This window comes from Chrysoperla carnea, chromosome 1, assembly GCF_905475395.1.
Source record: "Chrysoperla carnea chromosome 1, inChrCarn1.1, whole genome shotgun sequence".
Classification (NCBI taxonomy): domain Eukaryota; kingdom Metazoa; phylum Arthropoda; class Insecta; order Neuroptera; family Chrysopidae; genus Chrysoperla; species Chrysoperla carnea.
In genome coordinates, this window is record NC_058337.1 from 116,232,404 (window position 1) to 116,254,180 (window position 21,777).

The 21,777-nt window shown below is 29.9% G+C and overlaps 1 protein-coding gene across 1 annotated transcript in view; it reads left to right on the plus strand.

The window, feature by feature from the left end:
* Nucleotides 1-21,777, plus strand: part of LOC123293787 — a 418,380-nt gene that overhangs the window by 226,127 nt on the left and 170,476 nt on the right. The window lies entirely within an intron of this gene.

Here is a 21,777-nt window from a genome sequence, read left to right on the forward strand (position 1 = left end):
CTGTGAACTGTGTCCTTTTATTCCTGTAGAGAGGATATAAACACATACCGATGTTTAGTAAATGCTAGTGTGAATCTACACAATAATGCAAATAAAATGTGTTTCAGGAGCACTGGAATTTAGAAATAGACCAGATAACTATTAAATCAAACGTACGTTAGTCTAGTACATAATGTCTAAATTAGCAGGACAATAGTGCCCCTATTACATTTAAGAAACCTATTAAACTTTACTACCCGTAAAATCCGCCAAAATAGGTACCATTAAATTGGTACCGGTGCTCGGATTACCGGTGACGTAAGGTTAGGAAATGAAATAGAGAGATTCATTTCATTTCACTTGTGTTTTTATCTCCAGGGATAAATATAATTCACTTTCACTTTTTTATTTATTATTTAATTATTTTCTTATGAGAACAACAAGAATTTTTTGCAATTTTAGGGGCCCTACAAACATAATTCATTTTTTAGAATTTTAAAAACTAAAAAAATGGTTTTGGTTTCACCATAACGAGCCCACATCTGAATTCTCCTCCAGGTGATAATCACTTGTAAAAAGCCCTCGTTTAGTTGTCTACTTTTTGCCCACAGAAATACCGGTACACACTGTAAAAGTTGGCGGCAAAAGAAATAAGAACGTAGATTTAGACTATATTATACATACATTTATGTATATATAACGGTATAATGTAAGTGGAAATCCTGGTGATGCCCCGAGGAGCGTTTGGTTTTGTTGAATGTTTTGCGGTAAATAAGGAGATTAATGTTGTAAAATACTATATGTAAATTGTTCATTTTATCTATCCATTTCACTTACACTTATATCAGTAATATATAGTATAAAATATAATATTTTGTACCGTACAGAGTGGCTTTTTTAAGTTGACATAAGCTTCAAACTCAAAAAATAAATTTAATCGAGGAAAATATTAGTTTCAAAGACACACAATTTATACCGGCATTGAAGTCTCTCTAAGTTTTCAGGTTCAATTAAATCCCCCCTCTGATTCATAACGGATAAACATTAGATAAACGCTTTAAATTAGAACACTTTTTGTTTGAAACATTTTTTTTTTTTAACCGAATAGATTAAGCACTAATTAATAGCAAAAATCTAGCTTTTTGTGCGTTTGTCCGTTTTTGTCTAAACTGTACGGTTTGCGGAGAAATTTATCGAATAAAAAGTGTTCATCTATCGATTGCCAATTATAGAGTAGATTGTGCTTTTCAATGAGCTTGAAAACCTTGGTCCTGTTTAATGACTGCGTAAGATGCGCCTACACACTCAACATTTTTTGCTCGTAGCATTTTATCGATGAAAGTTATTTTTTGAGTTTCAAAATGATTCGAATTAATAAAATGTCATCTTAAAAAAGAAGGACACCCTATACATAATGTATTCACTTATTTACTTAAAATTGTTGTTGTTTAATTGTTGTCTATAAAGTGAACACATTCACTTGATTGTTGACCAAAACTGATAGGTATAAAATTAGCGCACAGTTTCTAATTTCCAACCAATCCGACCAACGACCAATCTTACCAGATTGCAAATTTTAATCAATCTAATGGAATATCAATGAGTGCAACAATATATAAAAAATTCGTGTACCTACCAATTACAACTTTAAAAACTCCCACGAAATATTTTTCTTCTGCCAAGCCCAAAGAACAATTCCGTATTATATTGGGTACCTTAGGTGAAAAAGGAAGTTCATAACTATAAATTGGTGAGTTTCATTCTACTTAGCTTGAAACTTATCTACCCAAATCTCATATAAATTAGTTGATATTTTTAAAATTTGGATATGCGATTTTTCGAAAATAAAACAAGTGAAAACAAACAATTGACTAAATTAATTGTTGAAATACCATGCATAGTCAGTGTTGATTACTCTATCACATTACACATACATACATGTGACACATACATAACTGATAATCAAGTATAGTACATATTATAAAATTTCCGCCTAATTGGCGCCCTCACGGGTAAACAGTGATGTTTACGAAAAACGGACCCAAGACCCAATTGACCTATGATGCTCATTTACGAACTTGACCTCAATTTTTACGTCCTGAGTACGCTGTAAAAATTTCAGCTCGATATCTTTTTTCGTTTTTGAGTTATTGTGTCCACAGACGGACGGACGGACGGACGGACAACCGGAAATGGACTAATTAGGTGATTTTATGAACACCTATGACAAAATTTTTTTCCTAGCATCATTATTTTTAAGCGTTACAAACTTGGGACTAAACTTAATATACTATGTATATTTCATATATACATGATATAACAAGACAAACAATAACAAGTAAGTAAAGAAAAATAGGCACTCCTAAATAGCCACACATACATACATGTCGCACACGCATAACTGATATTCCCATATAATACATACTATACAATTTGCGCCTAAAAGTTGTTTATTTTTTTATAAGGAACATTGCGTTACTCGGCCTCACTTTTTACGCCCTGATGACGCTATACAAAATTCAGCTTGATATTTTTTTTTTTCCGTTTTTGAGTTATCGTGTCCACAGACAGACAAACGGGGAGATGGCCTAACAACCGTAAATGGACGAATTGTTGGTGATTTTAAGAACACCTATACCAAAATTTTGTTGGTAGCATCAATATTTTTAAGCGTTACGAACTTGAGACTAAATGTAGTGTCTATATTTCATATATACATGGTATAAAAAAAGGGATGGTACTGATTCACAGACCAAAATATTAACTCACGGATTTTAATGCTACGTACAGTGTTCGTTCCTGAACTTCCTTTTTCATAGACTCCAATGTCTCCCAACACAACCCAGTCCAACATTTAACCACAATATATAAGCATTATACCTACTGCATATATAATACATACATTGTATATAAGTTATTATCCTTCATGACCAATTGTGCAAAAGAAAACAGCAATAATAAGCAGGATCGAAAGGCAATAGTACTATTAGCATATCATCAACATATATAGACCAAGTTCCCATGACAGTAAAAAATCCGCCATATAAGTCATTTAAAAAGTAAAATATACTTTATAAACGTAAAAAGTAAACAGCCTACACTATTTTCGAAAATTAATATCTAATTTTCGAAGAAAAAAAAAAACTTTATTGTCTGTACGGTTTACAAGAAATTATTTATCAAAAACAGTCTTTTTTGCATGGTGGTATGAAGAACTCGTAATAAATATTGGTTTTTTAGTCAATAAGTGGTTTTAAAAATATTTTCATAAAAACCTCTTTTCCAACATTCCTCAAGTTTTAGGCTTTAAAATCCTACAACATTAAGAACTGTGCATAAAAATGAAAACTGTTTTTGGGTAAAAAAGATAGGGTAGAAAAGATCTGACTTTGATAGAAAATTTCTCCTAAACCGTACAGAGAATCGATATTAATTTTTCACGTATACAAGGATGGTTAATTAATAAATAGAATTTCAAATCTTTGGTAACATTTTACTTTATCGAAATACCTTAGAGAATTGGAATGAAAATGATAACAAAAATTTAAAATTTAATTTATCAATAATTCACCCTTGTATAGGTCTTCCGTGAAAAATGCATATCGATTCTCTGTACGGCTTATGAAAAATGTGCCCTTTTTTGTAAAAAATATGATTTTGATAGTTAATTTCTCATTAACCTTTCAGAGAATCGATATGAATTTCGTTTTCTTTTTTTCGGTATCGAAATACTTACGAATTATAAGACCAATAGACCAATATTTTTATTATTAACTTCCCAATATACTGTCTACGAAAGTTATTGTTATAAATCCAAAAATCGCAATTTTTACGTTTCATAGTTAAAACAATCTATTAATGTATTTACTTACGTGTGTTCATGCGTTCGATGCCATTTTATCGTTCATTTTTCTCGCTAACGACAGGTGATAACGATCGCAAATTTAATATTAATCACTGTTAATTAATTGTTAATTATCATAGTTATAGAAAGCCAATAAAACGATAATTTATGACATGATGTTTTCTTTTTTATAAAACTTTTATTTGCAGAAGTATTTACGATTTTAGGAATTTGTATTGTAAAAAATATATTTACAATTGCCGAGTATTAATTTCAGTACTCCTTGCATACAAATCATTTATTTACCCTCGTTCGCGATATGTTAGGCAACCATGGAATATAATTTTCATCATTAACGAAATGTGACATTATAAAAATCATATTTAATTTTTTTCATTCTGAGAAATGAGAAAATATATGGTATGGTATGGACCATAAGGATCGCACTCACATACATGGCTCATTACTGCTTTTTACTGACATGGAAACTTAGTCTAAATACCATAAATCCTTACGAATGAACGCATTGTTTATAAGTAAACAGTAATATTTGCATATTTTTGTAATTGCGTTTCGTTAAAGGATTTAAACTCTTATATAAGGATACAATTTTGTTATATTTTTATTTTTTTTATCTTTATAATAATTATGTTTATCGGAAATAGAGAAGAAAATAAATTATAAAGGATAAAAATATTTATTTATGTCAGTTCTTTGTGTTTTTGATTTTTTTTCTTCTCATTTATCCTTACAAACAAAGGAAGGTTGAAATCTTCCTTTGTTTGTCTCTGTAATTCAACCGTACATGACTTTTTGTATACACGCTTGAATAATTTAATGTTCCGCGCGCAAATCATGAAATAATAATTACCATGAGGCATGTAATTTTTCATACTTAAACAATCGTCAGGAAAAGTATTCGGTAACAACAAGTAGTTGTTTATAGTACAAAAAATTTAGCCCTCGCCCATTTTTGCTTGAAAGCACAACAAACAAACAAACAAACGCACATACGCATTTATAATATTAGTAAATATGGGATTGATCTTATCTATACAGTATGAATAGTAGATACCTTTATCAATATCATTCTTCAAACATTTGTGGAAATCAAGATATACATATTCAACTATTTTGATTGCACCTGAATTTAAATCACAAACAAGTGAAAACAAACAATTGACTGAGTTAATTGTTGAAATACCATGCATAGTCAGTGTTTATTTCTTTATCACATTACACATACAAACATGTGACACATACATAACTGATAATCAAGTATAGTACATATGTAAATGACTTTATAGTGTTCTGCATTACCGACCGACATTTAGTGTATAGTTTGTACACATATTATAAAATTTTCGCATAATTGGCGCCCTCACGGGTAAACAGTGATGTTTACGAAAAAATGTTTCATACAAAAGTTGTTTAATTTTTGATAAGGAACATTTTTTACATTTAAACTTTTGTTCTATCTCTAACGGTTTATAAGACCCAATTGACCTATGATGCTCATTTACGAACTTGACCTCACTTTTTACGTCCTGAGTACGCTGTAAAAATTTCAGCTCGATATCTTTTTTCGTTTTTGAGTTATCGTGTCCACAGACGGACGGACGGACGGACGGACAACCGGAAATGGACTAATTAGGTGATTCTATGAACACCTATGACAAAATTTGTTTCCTAGCATCATTATTTTTAAGCGTTACAAACTTGGGACTAAACTTATAATACTATGTACATTTCATATATACATGGTATAATTATTAATTAGTCTTTGATTGAATAATAGTTATCAAATAATAAAGAAAAAGGGAAGATGTAGTACCTAGAATCAAAATTTACATTTATTTGTCTTTTAAAGCCAGGATTTTAATATCACACTGAAAATTGACTGTTAAATATTAAATTCGATAAAAACATATGAGCCATAATACATGATGTGCAAACCAAAGTACACCATCATTATCCACCATGGTTCACTTCCTAATGTACCTATAATCATCTTCATTGACTATACCTGAAGACGCTCTTTTCGTTACAATTCATTCTAGGGAACGGTATCACAGAATGTATGTCATGGAATCATTTAAAATCCTTTACGTATCTTTTACAGGCATCGACTACTTTGAGAGTCCAACATACTTTGAGCGTTCCCACTTATACTTCGTTTACCCCCACTTTGGCATTTGAAACTTCATCTTTTCAGCTTTTAAAATGGTTTAATATGTTACTAAGCAAAAATCATGTTACTAAGCATAACCACATAGGCAACCAACCTTTAGCCTACCTGCATTCTGATAAAATACCCTTATTTCAAAACAAATTCTGTTCAATGTCAATAACTGCCGATTAACAACAAATTCTCACGGAGACTTTTGACTCTTGGTTTTACACCCTCCCCTAGTATTATTCAGAAGTTTCTTGTACTGTTTGTAAATGAACAGAACGAACAGTATAGAATGACGTATATATCATTAAAACACAAAATTAATTAGTTTCAAATTATAATTACATTCCTAATTAGTTTACATTTCATTGTAATGAATAGAAATTTTTTTGTGAAGTATGAATAGAAATTATTTCAAATTTTCACCAAAAAAAAAACTATTAATATGCAATTTTAGTCTTATCGGACAAAAATATTTTTAAATAATCCTGAATAATAGAAACGTGTCAAATGTATGTCTATGTTGCAGAAATGCTTGCAAAAGTATTAGTACTTTTTTCCTAGCATTTTCTTCATATCATTAAGAACCCTACGGTAGAATGTTTTAAAAGAAGAAAAGTTTAGTATTTTAAACTATAAATTTTAAGACCCCGAACTAAAAAAAGAATGTTATAAATTTGACCACTATGTGTCCCTGTCTGTCTTAGCTAAGTGCGAGTTTAGGGTTCCGTACTCGAATAAACTAAAAATTGGGGATGATTTTAAAAATCGCCTGACTTTGGAAAAGGCTTTAAGAAAAAAGGAAATTTAATGGAGAGTGTTCTTAGATATGTTTAGTACCCGAAAAATTTTTCGGAGAGTTTTTTAAATTTTGTTAATTTCAATTTTTATCTATGGACATTACAGGAGTTTTTCTAAAGGGAACAAATTTTTAATTAAGCCCATTAAAATAATATCAGTTAACCATGACACTGGGTTCATTCCAAAGCTCATTTTATGCCGTAATCTGGAAATCGTATTTTAAATCTTTTTATCTAGTAGTTAGAGAAGTATGCTGGTAATATCACGACAAATATTGACTTCCGATGAGTCCTATAAGTGTGGTTTATCGACGCAATCTAGCAACTTCACCTTCCCACACAGAAAATAAGGCATATGTAAATTGCAAAATTTAGATCATTGGTTGAAATTAGTTAAAGTGCTAAAATAGAACATCGAAAATAGGAATATTGACTTAAGTCACTCAAAAATTTTTAAGTTCTTCTCTTCTTTCCTTCGCCCTTTCTAGGACTTTCTTTTCACCATGTAAGGAAAGCCAAGAAATATTTATATCGTCTGGGAAATTTTGCAGCTAGCGGTTATTGCTTATATTGATTATTTTGACCACAATTCCCACGATATCACAATCGACAATCTAAATTGGAATAAAAAACTTAAATTTTTTAAACACGCAAATTGAGAATCAAAGTTTGAAAGCTTGTGAGTTCTTTTAAACGTCGCGTCGATAGTGTATGAGAATATTACCCTCCGTCGTCAATTATTTTGCAGCTACCTACACAAGGTAGAATAAAAACTAATATAAAGAAAACAAACAATTAATAATAAACATAAAAAACCAATAAAATACTACAATTTTATAGTCGTCATTAAATTAAAACAAATGAATTTAAAAAGATGGTTGAATGGTGGCATAAATGTTTTCTGTATTTTCTTTTTTTTATGATATGTATTTCAATAAATTATCAATTTGTCAAATTTAAAATAATAATGGTTTTAGTTTGACAAAACACAAAATAACAAGAGAAGAGAGAGTATTAGATTTTATGTTTTGAAGTAAGAAAATAAGGTAAAAGGAAAGAAAAACGATGAAACGGAACAAAATGTATTATTCATTCATATAACTTACTGATACCGATATAATGTTTATATATATTTATAAAAAACAAGTGAAAACAAACAATTGACTGAGTTAATTGTTGAAATACCATGAATAATCAGTGTTGATTTCTTTATCACATAACACATACATGCATGTGACACATAGATACATAACTGATATTCAAGTATAGTACATACTATAAATCTTCTACCTAATTGGCGCCCTCGCGGGTAAACAGTGATGTTTACGAAAAAATATTTCAAACAAAAGTTGTTTATTTTGTGATAAGGAAAATTTTTCATAATTAAACTTTTGTTCTATCTCTAACGGTTTACAAGATGGGTCCTACGGACTAAAGACCCAATTGACCTATGTTGCTCATTTACGAACTCGACCTCACTTTTTACGTTCTGAGTACGCTGTAAAAATTTCAGCTCGATATCTTTTTTCGTTTTGAGTTATCGTGTCCACAGACAGGACGGGCGGACGGACGGACAACCGGAAATGGACTAATTAGGTGATTCTTTGAACACCTATAGAAAAATTTTGTGCGTAGCATCAATATTTTTAAGCGTTACAAACTTGGGACTAAACTTAGTATACCTTGCATATTACATATATGCATGGTATAAAAATTTTCATTTCATGTACAAATGATAAGGATTGATAAGGACGACTTCATTTAAGGTTCAAAAGAAGCATTATTTTTCTTGATCCATTAGTGACGGACAAAATTAGTCTTGGTCTTTGTCTAGCAAGAATTGAGATAAAATCAAAATCTAAAGTATTTCTTTGGACCCAATTCATGTTTTTAGTTTCGCAAGAACTTTGCAACACAAATTTTTTTTCTCCTTTCAACATGAATTTTTGTAAAAGTAATCAGAGTGACTATTCATGTTAAAATATAAACACAAATTTTCTTTAAATTAAAGCAAATACAGTAAAAACCATTTTTCTTAAAATTAAAGCAAATACAATAAAAAATAATTTTCTTATTTTGTTTAGCTCTCAGCTGCTGTTATAAGCTTCAAATTTCTAAGAATTGCACCCCGCAAAGAATTTTTACGTTTTTTCGTCGATTTGTGATGATTTTTGCAATTTTTACTCAACAAATAATTTATGTATGAAATATATCATTAATTTCGGAAACAAAATTTTTTGTTGTAACTTGTATCCAACTTTACTCATGAATTTTTGTGCTTCACGGAATATTTCATTATGTGGAGTGTTATAAGTTTGACAGCTATGTTTGTGTCCATCTGTATGTCTGTCTGTGGCATGGTAGAGCCTAAACCGATGAACCGATTTTGGTTTTTTTTTTCGTTTGAAAGATAATTTAATGCAGAGTATTCTCAAGTATGTTTCTAGTGTGAGATAAGAATTCCTTACTCTAAAAAAATTAAAACTTGGCTATGATCATCAAAATCGGCTCAGTTTGGAAGAGGCTTTTAGGAAAAAGGTAATTTAATGGAGAGTGTTTAATGAGCGAGTTTAGGGTTCCGTTGTGGGGAGTCTTTGAAAATTTGGAAATTTCACTTGTTATTGTCGTTTATCCTTGCCGAATCTTATTATTATTTCTACATACTATAATCCAAACTGGAAACAAGTTTTGGGTTTTCGGATTGTGTATACGGACCAAAGCTTTAATAGAAATTATCATAAAACGGAAAATATGAAACATAAAGAAATAAAATGTCTTTAAATATTACCACCATAACGACATATACACATAAAAATGTGAATTTTCGTCACTATAGTTAAGTTAGTTGTATGCTCTGTTTGTTTTTCTTATTATTCGAATGTTGATAATGATAATCTCACACACAAACAAAAAGATAAATATACAAATTTAAACGGATGTGAAAATGAGATTTCATATTTTTCATTTTACGTACATGTGAGATGGGCGTAATCACGATATAGAGACATTAGGTATATTATTAAATTATTATCAGAGATGATTACGGACAATTTTCTATATTGCACTAATGCATATGCATCATGATGGTAATTATAAGTTTAAAGGAGTGACAGGTTTCAAGGCGGGCACAATTAAGCTGTTTAAAAGACTTAATTAGACAATGCTTGCATATAAAGAGCACTCATTGACGTTTAAAGACGTGTTACGTTGAAATTTTCTTTACAAATTTTCTTTGCATTCAACATTTTTATTTGGACTTAATTGCATATATTTTTATTAAGAGCCTTAGTACTTAGGCTGCGACTTCGAATCCAGGCAACGGCTGTGTGAACAATTATAATTAATGGGAGGCGGTAGAATTGATCACATTGTCGTCGCTTGGATAAGAACGAAGTAAGCGACTCCACCCACATCATAAATGTAATTGTAAATATGGATATAGTTAAATAAATAAATATTGACAAATATTGACGTGAGTGGCTTCTGTTATAGTTGTATTTGTCAGAGAAACGGAGGTTAAGCCCCCTTAGTAATATTATATATTTTTATACCTTGTATATATGAAATATATCAAGGAATACTAAGTTTAGTCTCAAGTTAGTAACGCTTAAAAATATTGATGCTAGCAACAAAATTTTGGTAAAGGTGTTCATAAAATCGCCTACTTTGCCCATTTTCGATTGTACGTCTGTCTATCTGTAATTTGATACGATAACTCAGAAAAGAAAATAGATATCAAGCTGAAATTTTCATAGTCTTAGTACGTAAAAAGTGAGGTCGAGTTCAAAAATGGCAAACATATGTTAATTGGGTCATGTTAGAGATAGGACAAAAATTTAAATGTAAAAAATACTCCTTAAAAAAAATAAATAACTTTTGTTTGAAATTACTTGGCTAGTTTCTTTATTTACATGTAAAAATACAAACGATTGCGTAATGAACCCATGATATTTCAACAGTTAACTCAGCCACTTGTTTGTTTTCATTTGTCTATATATATTTAAAACTAGTCCCAAGGGCCAAGGCTCTATTAGAAATTAAGTGGGAGTAGTGAGATGAAAAAGTGCATTGAGAAGTGTAAGGCGGTTAAGTGGTGGAGAACCTTGTGCAATGTGGTGCAATGTGAGTATATTCCATACATATAATCTTAACAATATATCTTAAAAATTATAATTTGACAAATCGGAATCGTCTAGTGGGCACGAGAAACGACTTCTTATACACATAAAAACAATTAAAAGCGTTCACTTTTTCAATACCTTCTTACCTACTAAGTCTTCCTACCTGGCTAATCTGGTACTGGTCACAAACAAATACAATGCCCAAAAATTACCTAATTTTATGTATTTGCATCGTGAGCGTATGTATTTGCCTGATCATAACGAAATGACGACTTGTTGTGAAAACTTGTTGTCTGTTTGTCTGTATGTATGTCAACAAACATCATAATACCAAATAAAGCGTTCGTTAAACTCGTCAATTTTCATTTTGTTTTTTTGTTTTTTGTTCTCTTTATTATTATTGTTATTATGTTTTTGTTTAATAAATTTGTGTTTTATTTAACGGCTTTAGTCAATGCTGTAATTTATTATTGGTATTTTCAACTCTTGTTTCGAAAATTTCGAGTTTTCAGGTTTGTAATTTAATCATAAAATAAACACGTCAATTTTATTTTATTTTTTTTACTTTTTATGAATATTATCTGTATTTTATTTAATGGCGTTAGTCAATCCTGTAATTTAATTTGGCGTTTTCGACTCCTGTTTCGAGAATTTCAACTTATCAGGATGGTAAAAATGGACATTTAATAAGAAAATAGTGTATGATTTCTATCCTTCCTGTACCACAGAACTACAGCTCGTTTTCTGTGGATGACGAAGTCAGTACGTACTTGATTATAAAAGGACTTTTGCTTTTAAAGCTGTAAACTTTCAATCGAAATGATAGAAAATCTAAATTCAACTAGCCATTTTGTTTTGTTTTTTCAAACACGAACCTAAGAACACTTAGATTTTTAAGACGAATATATTGATACCTCAAAAGTCCAAATCCATTGAGGTGTTTGGAAGGTACAAGGAAGGTAATAAAGAAATTTTCAAACAAACATGCATACAAATACATACAAAATACGTGCGAAAACCATAACCACTCCTTAACAGTCGGGTAAAAATAATATAAAAGGATCCCTTCCTTCGGAGGGATAGGCGACATCCTTGTACCTATGTAAACTAACATGTTTAAAAGCATGATCCCGGTAGACTCCTGCTTTTGATTCCGAAAATAACTTTATGTTTAAGGATTACACCTTGACAACAATTCACTGTTCTTTATACATATTTTCGAATAAAGGATCATACGATATTTTGCCACACTAGTAAAACGAGTCGTGTACAATATTGTAAGTGCAGGTAGAAGCATTGATTTTCTAAGAATATATTTTAATATAATTTTCTCTATTTACAAGAAATACCAATTAACGTTTGGAGAGTCTTAGATATTTGACCTGTTGTATTTCTAGTATATAAGTACTGGTAACGTCACGAAAAAGTTGTTTTCAATCCGACGGTTTCTTTTTCAAATTAGGTAGGAATGAAATATATCCGGCATTTGAGATCGGTTGCACCTCTCTCTAGTGAAAATTTCAAATTTAACACTTAGTAGAAAACTTTTAAATGTTTATAATTGTCAGGCAGTTTTGCCGTTGTTAGCACCGCCGCTGTTTAACTAACCCAAGTCCCACGTCCTTTAACGCAACCGTGATTAGGTGCTAGACGTATTTCATCCTTAACTGTCTAGTTCCCATACTATCAGTCCCTTCATGCGACAAAATAAAAAGAACATAATATTTTCTAAGAATTTAATATAATATTCACTATTTACAATATTTTCTTTTCTAAAATGCATCTTTTTTTTTCATAATTCTTTACGTAAATAATCTGATTCTCTGGCACGTGTTGATTCTTTCATTTTCTGTTTATAACAAACGTTACCAGTTCGTTCAAATTGTCGTACAATTTCAATAATATTATATCTGGTTGGTGCACGTCGTTTACCATACACAATACTAAATTCATTACTTACTTTATCGTAATCTTTGATACGATAATATTGTTTTACAATAAATATACGTTCTGGTATTGTGTATTCATCGGAATAATCGTCTAATCTTGGTACAACATTCTCCATTTTCATCCAGATTGATCTTTTTTTTTACTGCACCTTGGACTTCGATTCAAAACTTATTTTTATTAAATTTACTAAATGAAATTTTTTTCCTGTGTAGTTGACATTATGAAAGGGTAAAAAATTATTTTCATGACAAAAAAATATTTTAATGAAATTATTCTACTTTGTTTCTATGGAAAACGAAATAAGAAACAAGAACTGAAACCAAATTTGTATTAGAATGATCTCTAGCTGCTTCAAAATCCTTAAAAGAATGTGCGAGAACCAAGGCAATTTTAATAAAAAAAAAGCTTGATTGTTTTTGTATGAAGTTGGACTAAGTATAAATCAATTCTGAAAATTTTCAGGGGGCGGGGTTTGCCCGATTATTTTAATTAATAAATGACTTCAAAAGTAGGCATATTTAAAATTGGTTTTATGGTAAAATGGTAGATGGATGATATGTTTTCATAGATTTCTTCAAAATCAGTCGGTGGAAATTAAAAAAAAAGCTATTTTAATTAAAGTTTGTTGTGTCCGACTAATTAAGGATGTATGAGCATGGTAGTGGTGACACAAATTTAAAAAATATATACTTTCCAATTTTTATGATGAATTGTGTTATAACTTGACAATATAAGATGAAAAGTAACAATAAAATTTTTCGATATCTGGAGTAATTTTCAAAATATCGAAAATTGAAAATTTTGTTTAATTATTAAGCTTTCGATATTTCGAAAACCAAGGCAGATATCCAAAAATTGTATTCTTATTTTTCGTATACTTATATTCATGAAGTTATAACAAAATGCACATCAAAGTTGAAAATAAAGTACAAATAACTTCAATACTAAATCTAAAATTGCTTTGGTGCTCGTACTACCTTAAGTCAAGTTAGCATGAATGAAAATTATACGAACAGGCATTCTAGACATTCTAGCAATTTATGTGAATGGTATCAAAATCCGAGGACCGGCCAATCTTTCAAAAAAAGCAGCTAAATTACTAACATAACTAAAACCACTTGTAACCGTAAATTACCGAATTCGAAATTCATCGAGTTCATTTGAAATTTATTATCTTTGACGATTTGGGAAGGGGCTGAGGAGATGAAATCTGCAAATGGTGCTATACTGTAGTCTTGTAGGTCGAAATCGATTACCATTTTTTTTTATTGTTGCTCAAAAAAAAATTGAATGTGAATAATAACTATCGATGTTCAATATTTCTGCTCAATGAGGAAATTAAAATTAAAATTATAATTGAATGGTTTTATTTCGTACAACAAAACATGTATAATTCTCGTAATTCTCGTATATTAACCTATATAACCGTAGGCGTTTTATCTAATAGGCTATTTAAAATTGCGTATATAATTTTTCAAAACAGAGTTATTTTAAATATATTTTCATTTAAAACAAAGGGTCATTAAATTGAAATCCTTATCACGATAAACATAAACACACCATGGCAATATCAGATTCAATCAAATTGAACCAAACTTGCAAATGAACAACTGTTTGCCTTTTACTTTTGTCTTTATTGCTACATAATTCATTAGTTTTTTCGTGAAAGCGTTACAAACAAACAAACATCTTTACTTTCACATTTAGAATATATAGGGATAGGGATAATATTACAATTTGTGTTTTTTTTTCGTTCAATTTAGATCATCTTTTATTACATGAACAACAGCTTATGACATCACTTTTCGAATCAAAACAATGTCTAAAATATTTTTTGCTAACTTTGGAAATGTAATTAGAATCACAAGTCACCTTGAAATGATAACTCCAGCTCAACTCATAACTAATCTGATTGATTAGTAATGGATTTTTTTGAACTTGCTAATACTTAACATTCTTCTAATTCGTAGATGGATTTAAACTACACAACATATTATCCCAATTTATCCAGTTCATCAGTGGTACGTAATAATTTTAGTATTATCACCATTTAATAGGTGTGTTGGGGCAAATGTTCTACATTTTCAAGGATCATTTACAGTAACACAGGAATGACTACAAACTATTATAATATAACGTTTATTTTATGCAAACAAAAAGCTTGGTAGTAATGTTTGTAACCTATAGGTAGATACGATTAGACATAAAAAAGAAAATGGCCTAATATACATGAACCACAGATATCTATTCGAAAACTGAGTGACAAAAACCTGTTGTATGGAATAAGTACAGAGTTGCTTCTAAAATACTGTTGGGCAAGAAAACAAAAAAGTATTTATGATGTGCAAAGTAGGTGGACGGGACAACTGAAACAATCGCAGCGCTGCTCTATTCTGAAATAATAACTCACACATTTTATTTCAAATATGAATATTTGTCAATTGTTTACATGTAATTGGTATAGTAAATATCAAATAAAAATTATGAAATCCAAGGAAAAAATCGCAGCTATATCTAAAGAAAAAGTTTACCGTATTGCGAAGAGGATGAAAGATAAGAAAAACGGTTCTTTCCGGAATATAAAATACAGCCAAACTCGAATGAGTGTGATCTGGGCAAACGAGAAAACTCTACAAATGAGAGTAATTTGCCAGTTCCCGTCATTTTAATCATCTAACACCTCTGTAATTGAAGAACAGAAACCTCTATAAGAAATAATCGTTTATCGATCTTTTCCCTTATTGGCCTCTCATAACTGAGACTGCTACTTGATTATACCTTTATAAGTGACAGTCAATCGTATTTGGCATATCATCTATATTATTCATTCTTCAATTTCGTGGAACTTTTTCACATTTTTTTAAATCTAAACCTTTATAAGCCCACTGTTCTTCTTTAGGCTAAAGTCACACGAACGTCCCTTGAGTGTTGAATGTACGTTGATTTAAGCAAACGTTTGTTTAAATTTTGTAGCGTTTGTACCGCTAACAATAAGTCAGCCATCAAATACTTGATGTGAAATATCTGTGATGCAAACACAGTCAGATACAAGGACAATAGAAAAAGACATTTTCATTTTGAACAAAAATAGGGGTATAAAATAAAGCTTAGAAAAGAAAATGAAACCTCACAAAAATACCTTACTATACAACTCCTTTTTCTTTTTTTAAAAGGCATATTTTTTTTATTTTTTTTCTTATCAATTTTTTTCTCTTTCATATTTTTTTCTTGGGATTGTTGTCATAATATTTATTCAAAATATATACGTCGCAGATGGATTGCTATCTGTTCTACATAAACGTTAGTTGTCTAATAAAACAGTTCCGTTATCTAAAACATCTGAAAAACGTTTAGAAGTTTTTCGTAATTAATGAACTTTAATGTGCAAAATTACATAAACGTTTTGCATTTATCAAACCTACACCAAACGTATATTATGACTGCAGATATGTCATTCTCGATTACTTCTAAATTTGGGAAGTAGTTTTATTAAACGTAGCGCAAGGACAATTTAGTTTAACGTTTTTCAACATAAAGGAAAGGTTTTTTAAAACAACTGTCGGTTTTTTAAAGTGATTCGGCAATCTATCTGCGACATATATATGTAAGTAAATATTTGCCGTTTTTATGTGCGTAGAGGTGTGTGTGTGTGTGTGTGTGTGTGTGTGTGTGTGTATGTCAGAATATTGTTAAAGAATAAGGTGGATGATATTTATATCCTTTTTTTACATTCAAAGTATCTGAAAAGAATATGACACCAAATACTGTTTTTTTCTGAATTCAACTTCTTAGCTTTAAATCTCTATAAGGACAAAAAAATCTGATTTTCTAAAATGTTTTAGCTAATAATCCTCTTTATCTATTAAATGTGCTTTGAATAATGGTATTATTTGTTTTCGACCATAAACAAGGAAATTATTACAGAGTTGTTCAATAAGATGTGACCAATTAAATGAATGGGGCGTGTATTATGAAAATATAATTTTATAATAATACTAGGAGATACCCATCCGCTCGCTTTGCTGGGAAATTCCTTCTTTAAAACAAAGACTATCATGTTATAGCCTTCACTTATCCTCTCTTTTGTTCACAATTTTATGCATTTTTTTTTTTTGCCCATGATACTCGCTGACACTGTAACTTTCTATAGATGCAATCATTAAATTAACCTGATTTTTATACCTTTTGCATCAAAATTACCCCATCCACCGAGTTTCATCGAATTCCCACACACAAATTTTTTTTGCGATTTTCTCGATTTTTTCAAAGGACCCCTTATAAAAATTGCAAAAAAACGAAAAATTTTGTTTATCTTCAATTTCGATAAAACTCAAAATATAAGGTAATTTTGACCCAAAAAGTACAAAAATCGTGTACATTTGATGACTGGTCGAATAGTTTTTGTGATACGGACCAAAATCGATCCAAATATTTCGATATCTCAGAAACTCTGCATTCAATCATTAAATAAACCTGATTTTTATACTTTTTGAGTCAAAATTACCCCATCCACCGAGTTTCATCAAATTCCAACACTAAATTTTTTTTTCGTTTTCTCGATTTTTTCAACTAAAAATCGAAAAATTTTTTTAACCTCCAATTTCGATAAAACTCAGTATATAAGGTAATTTTGACCCAGAAAGTACAAAAATCGGATTCATTTGTTGACTGGTCGATTAGTTTTTGAGATATGGACTAAAATGAATCCAAATATTGCGATATCTCAGAAACTCTGCATCCAATCATTAATTTAACCTGATTTTTATACTTTTTGAAACAAAATTACCCCATCCACCGAGTTTCATCAAATTCCAAAACAAAAATTTTTTTTTCGTTTTTCTTGTTTTTTTTTTTTTTTTCAAGGGTACTCCTTAAAAATATTTCAAAAAATCGATTGAACAGCGAATTTTTTGGATACGACTTCAGAGTTTGAAAAACAAGGAGTTTTGTTCAATAACAAATAATTTTATTCTCTTAAAGCTACCATCATATTATTTAATTATCTCGACGTTATCAGTTGCCTTGTCTCAAAACAAGGCAGAATTTCGTCAACTGCTTTGTATATTCAAATTTATGAATTTCCTCTGAAAAGTTTAAGAAATTGCATTGATTTTACAAAAGTTATGGTTTGATATTCATTTTTAATTAAATTTACTTTTCAACATAAATTAAATTTTCAACAAAACCGTTGGTTTTACTTTTACATTTTTATGTTTAAACGTGACTTAGATAAACTATAAAAAAAAACTACACAACCACTTTTCAATGCAGTATTAAAATTTTTATGGTTGAGTAAAAATTACACTGACAAACACCAAAATTGACACACTTGTAAAAGGGAATATAATGCAAAATGAGTTTTAAGAAAAAAATAAATAAAATACCTTTACATACTCAGAAATAAATTTTTATTCAAACTGTATAACTAAGCATGTTTTGATACTTCTATCGGAGTAAGAGAGAACATGCTATTTTAGAAAAAGAAGAAATATAGTTGTCTAAATAGTAGCTAATTAGTGCAGTAAATCACATCTGTGTAGCGAATAAAGAAACCAGCACGACGCGACGCGACGGTTTCAGCACATAGATAAATTGGAAAACATCGCCGTTTGATTCACTTCTGGATTAGACTAAACATTCGTCAAAAAGTATTCTATGTTTATTGTTTTTCGTAAACTAAAAGATCAATTATATCCCATTTAAACTAAAAGCATCCCTAATTTGTTTATTTACATAAATTTAGTTTTTTTTGTAAAGTTACTTTCTGTAGAAAAAATCAGAACTAAAAATGTTCAAAAATGTCTTTCTAAATGGTATGGATTCTTACTCTTTACATGTTAAATATCGACCACTTTGAAAATTTATAGCAGCTAACAAAGACGGTCAATGCTTCTACAAAATTATGTATCCTTCTTTACACAATTTCGAGAAGCTGCTATTATTCTCATGTCGTTAGAAATACCTTAAATGGATATGCGGTGTGCCAATTTCTGTACCTTTCAATGTATACACTTAAAAAATCTTCTTATCATGTCTTAAAACACTTAAATACAAATTTGCTAGAAAGATAACTTTTTAACTCTTATATAAGTTTTATAATCAAAGTAATTTATATTTTAACTGGAAACTAAAAAACAAAAATCGAAAAAAAAAAATTAAATATCGTAAAAACTTAGACAGAGCTAAAGATATAAATATCGATAACTTTATATATTTATATCTTGAAAGTATTATTAAATGTACATACAGACAAATTTAAAGATTGAACGATACTTTTTAAGTTTTGTTTTCGAAACTACAAAAAAAAAAAAAACGAACTTTAACGGTAAAAGTGGTATTATGAGCTTTATAGATAATAGTTGATTGCCTATAGTGAAAAACATCTACCCCAATGATAGTAATCTTTATTATTTATATATAATACCATCACAGAAAGTTGTATAATGACATTTTCGCTACATATGCTCAATTAAGCACCAAGACAATTTTATATTTAGGGTTGAAATTATTTGTACCTTATTTTCAACTTTGATGATGAATTTTGTTATAACTTCCTGAATGTAGACGAAAATAATAGATGTCATTTGCCGTCAGATTTGGGTGCTTCATTCCGGACGCTTAATTTTATTTGACTATTCGTACAATTTAGACCAATGCTTTCATACTTTCAACCTAGAATCAACTTTCTAATTTAAAGTGTTCTATCTCTTCCCGTTTAGGATCTAAATTGGCTATTAAAGAAACCCGAACACCTAGATCAAATCTGATGTCAGGACATGATGTTCCCCATCAAACTCTACAATTTTTTTTGGGTCATTTGTTATAATTTGGCGCCTTTGGCGAAATATTTAGATTAATAAATTAAAATGATCCACCCTGTATACTATTCCTCTAGCCTGTTTTTAGCCAGAGATGCCGCACTGCGGAATTCCGAATAGGTCGAGCTAGTTTGTATTTATTACAATGTTTTCACGTAATCAAAATAAAAGAATTAGAAATTTAAATGAGGGTTCAAAAAACCACATTTACTTTATACCTATGATGATATTATTTGATATTTTCATAAAAATTCATCCAAGCATCTCTTCATTTTCTATCATTATTTCTATCAAGTCTCTCAAAGATCATTAAAAGGATTTGATTGCATAAAATGTTACTAGAAACTATACCTGGATAATATAAAAGGTAGATAGATACACTTTCTATTCTCGCATAATGTTCTAACCATCATAGTTTTATGCAATAAACATGTCTACCATATTTAATGTTTTGCTATTTGTATTTCAATCCACATCGAGTCAAATGTATACCAACAGTTATCGTATCCGTATGTCAGTACTAAGATGCTAAAAAGTCGCTTTTACTTGATGCAGGTTGAAAGAAAATGCGAAATTTCCAAATTTGAGTAAATCAAAATATTATTATTTGAATTGATTTCTCTAATTCTTTTAAAAATTAATAGATTTTTTTGGAAGCGCAGGGAATTCATTTAAAGCTTAACGATATATTTATAATTTTATCAAACACTGTGGTTGTACCTACAACAGCATTAAATTAGGTCAGAAGGTTAGGTTAGGTTAGAGTGGCTGTCCTGGGGTGGGACACACTTAGACCATAGGGTCCGTTAAGGTCAGAAAGTCTGGAAAAAGAAGCCAGAGTTCGATCCTATGTACAACCAAATAACGATTATTCCTCATTTCAAGCAACTTTTGACCGATTTTTCTTTCACATAATCTTTCTCGAATATTTTTAACAAATCGACAAACGAAATCGCGTTCAATCCATCTCTATTTTACGGATCAGAGCCAAACTAGAGAGATCTATTAAATCCATTTCTTCTGCAGATATAAAATGAAAGACAATCTCGCTAGGATCTGTCTCTAAAAAGCGGATAATGGTATTGTAATGTTAAAATTAAAGCGTTGGATGCTCGATATAATATCAAATCAGTTAATTTAAAGAATGAATAGGAGCCCAAACTTTGAATTGTACATGACAATTAAAAACACTTTTTAGTTAAAATCCCAAAGTTTCAGAGATTTTGACCGTTTAAAACATGAGATGATTTTCCCTAAGCTTCCAATTTTGGTCAAAATTAATATCTCGGAAACAAAGCGACATTAAACAAAGTGAAATGAATTTGACAGTTAAAAAAATACCTATTTTGTTGAATTTTCGTTGGTAATTTTTTTGCTGTTAGAGTAGTACTGACTCGCTTAAGACTACCATCGCTTCCGATTCAATTTACAATTCGATGTAATTAATATTTTTCTCCAATTTTCAGAAAATTCATGTTTTCATTCATTTTATTAAAGCTTATCATCGAGACAGCAGCAATGGCATAGCTATTCTCATAAAAAGTCTGCAAAAAAATTGCATTAGTAGAAAACAATTTTAAATAAATGTAAAATTTTCAAGTTGGTCCCAAATAATGGATTGACAGCTTAAACAGCAAAATCCTTACTTAAGTCTTTTTTTTACAAGTCAATATACGTTTTTTACCTCCCGCGCCTATACTTTAAAATATTTCATTTAAATAGATACAATTTTCTTTACAACTTATATATCATAGAATTATTTATCTATATCACGAAAATTGTTGATTTCCATCTAATTCTAAATGAAACTCTTAAGAATATTTGTTTCGAACAAATAAACAACATTTTCAAATATAATTTAAACAGACACACATTTCTATGAGATTCTAGAACATTTTCTATGTCCGTTTTATGTATTCTCCGTTGGTTCATTTAATTGGCTAACTCAACTTACTACATGCTACAGAAAATAGTATAAGTAATGTTTATATCATTTGATATTTAACTGATTTTACGTTTGTTGTAAAGTTAACTGGTTTTTACCTTGTACCTAATAACTTCTTAACTATATCCAATGTCTCCTTAAGAA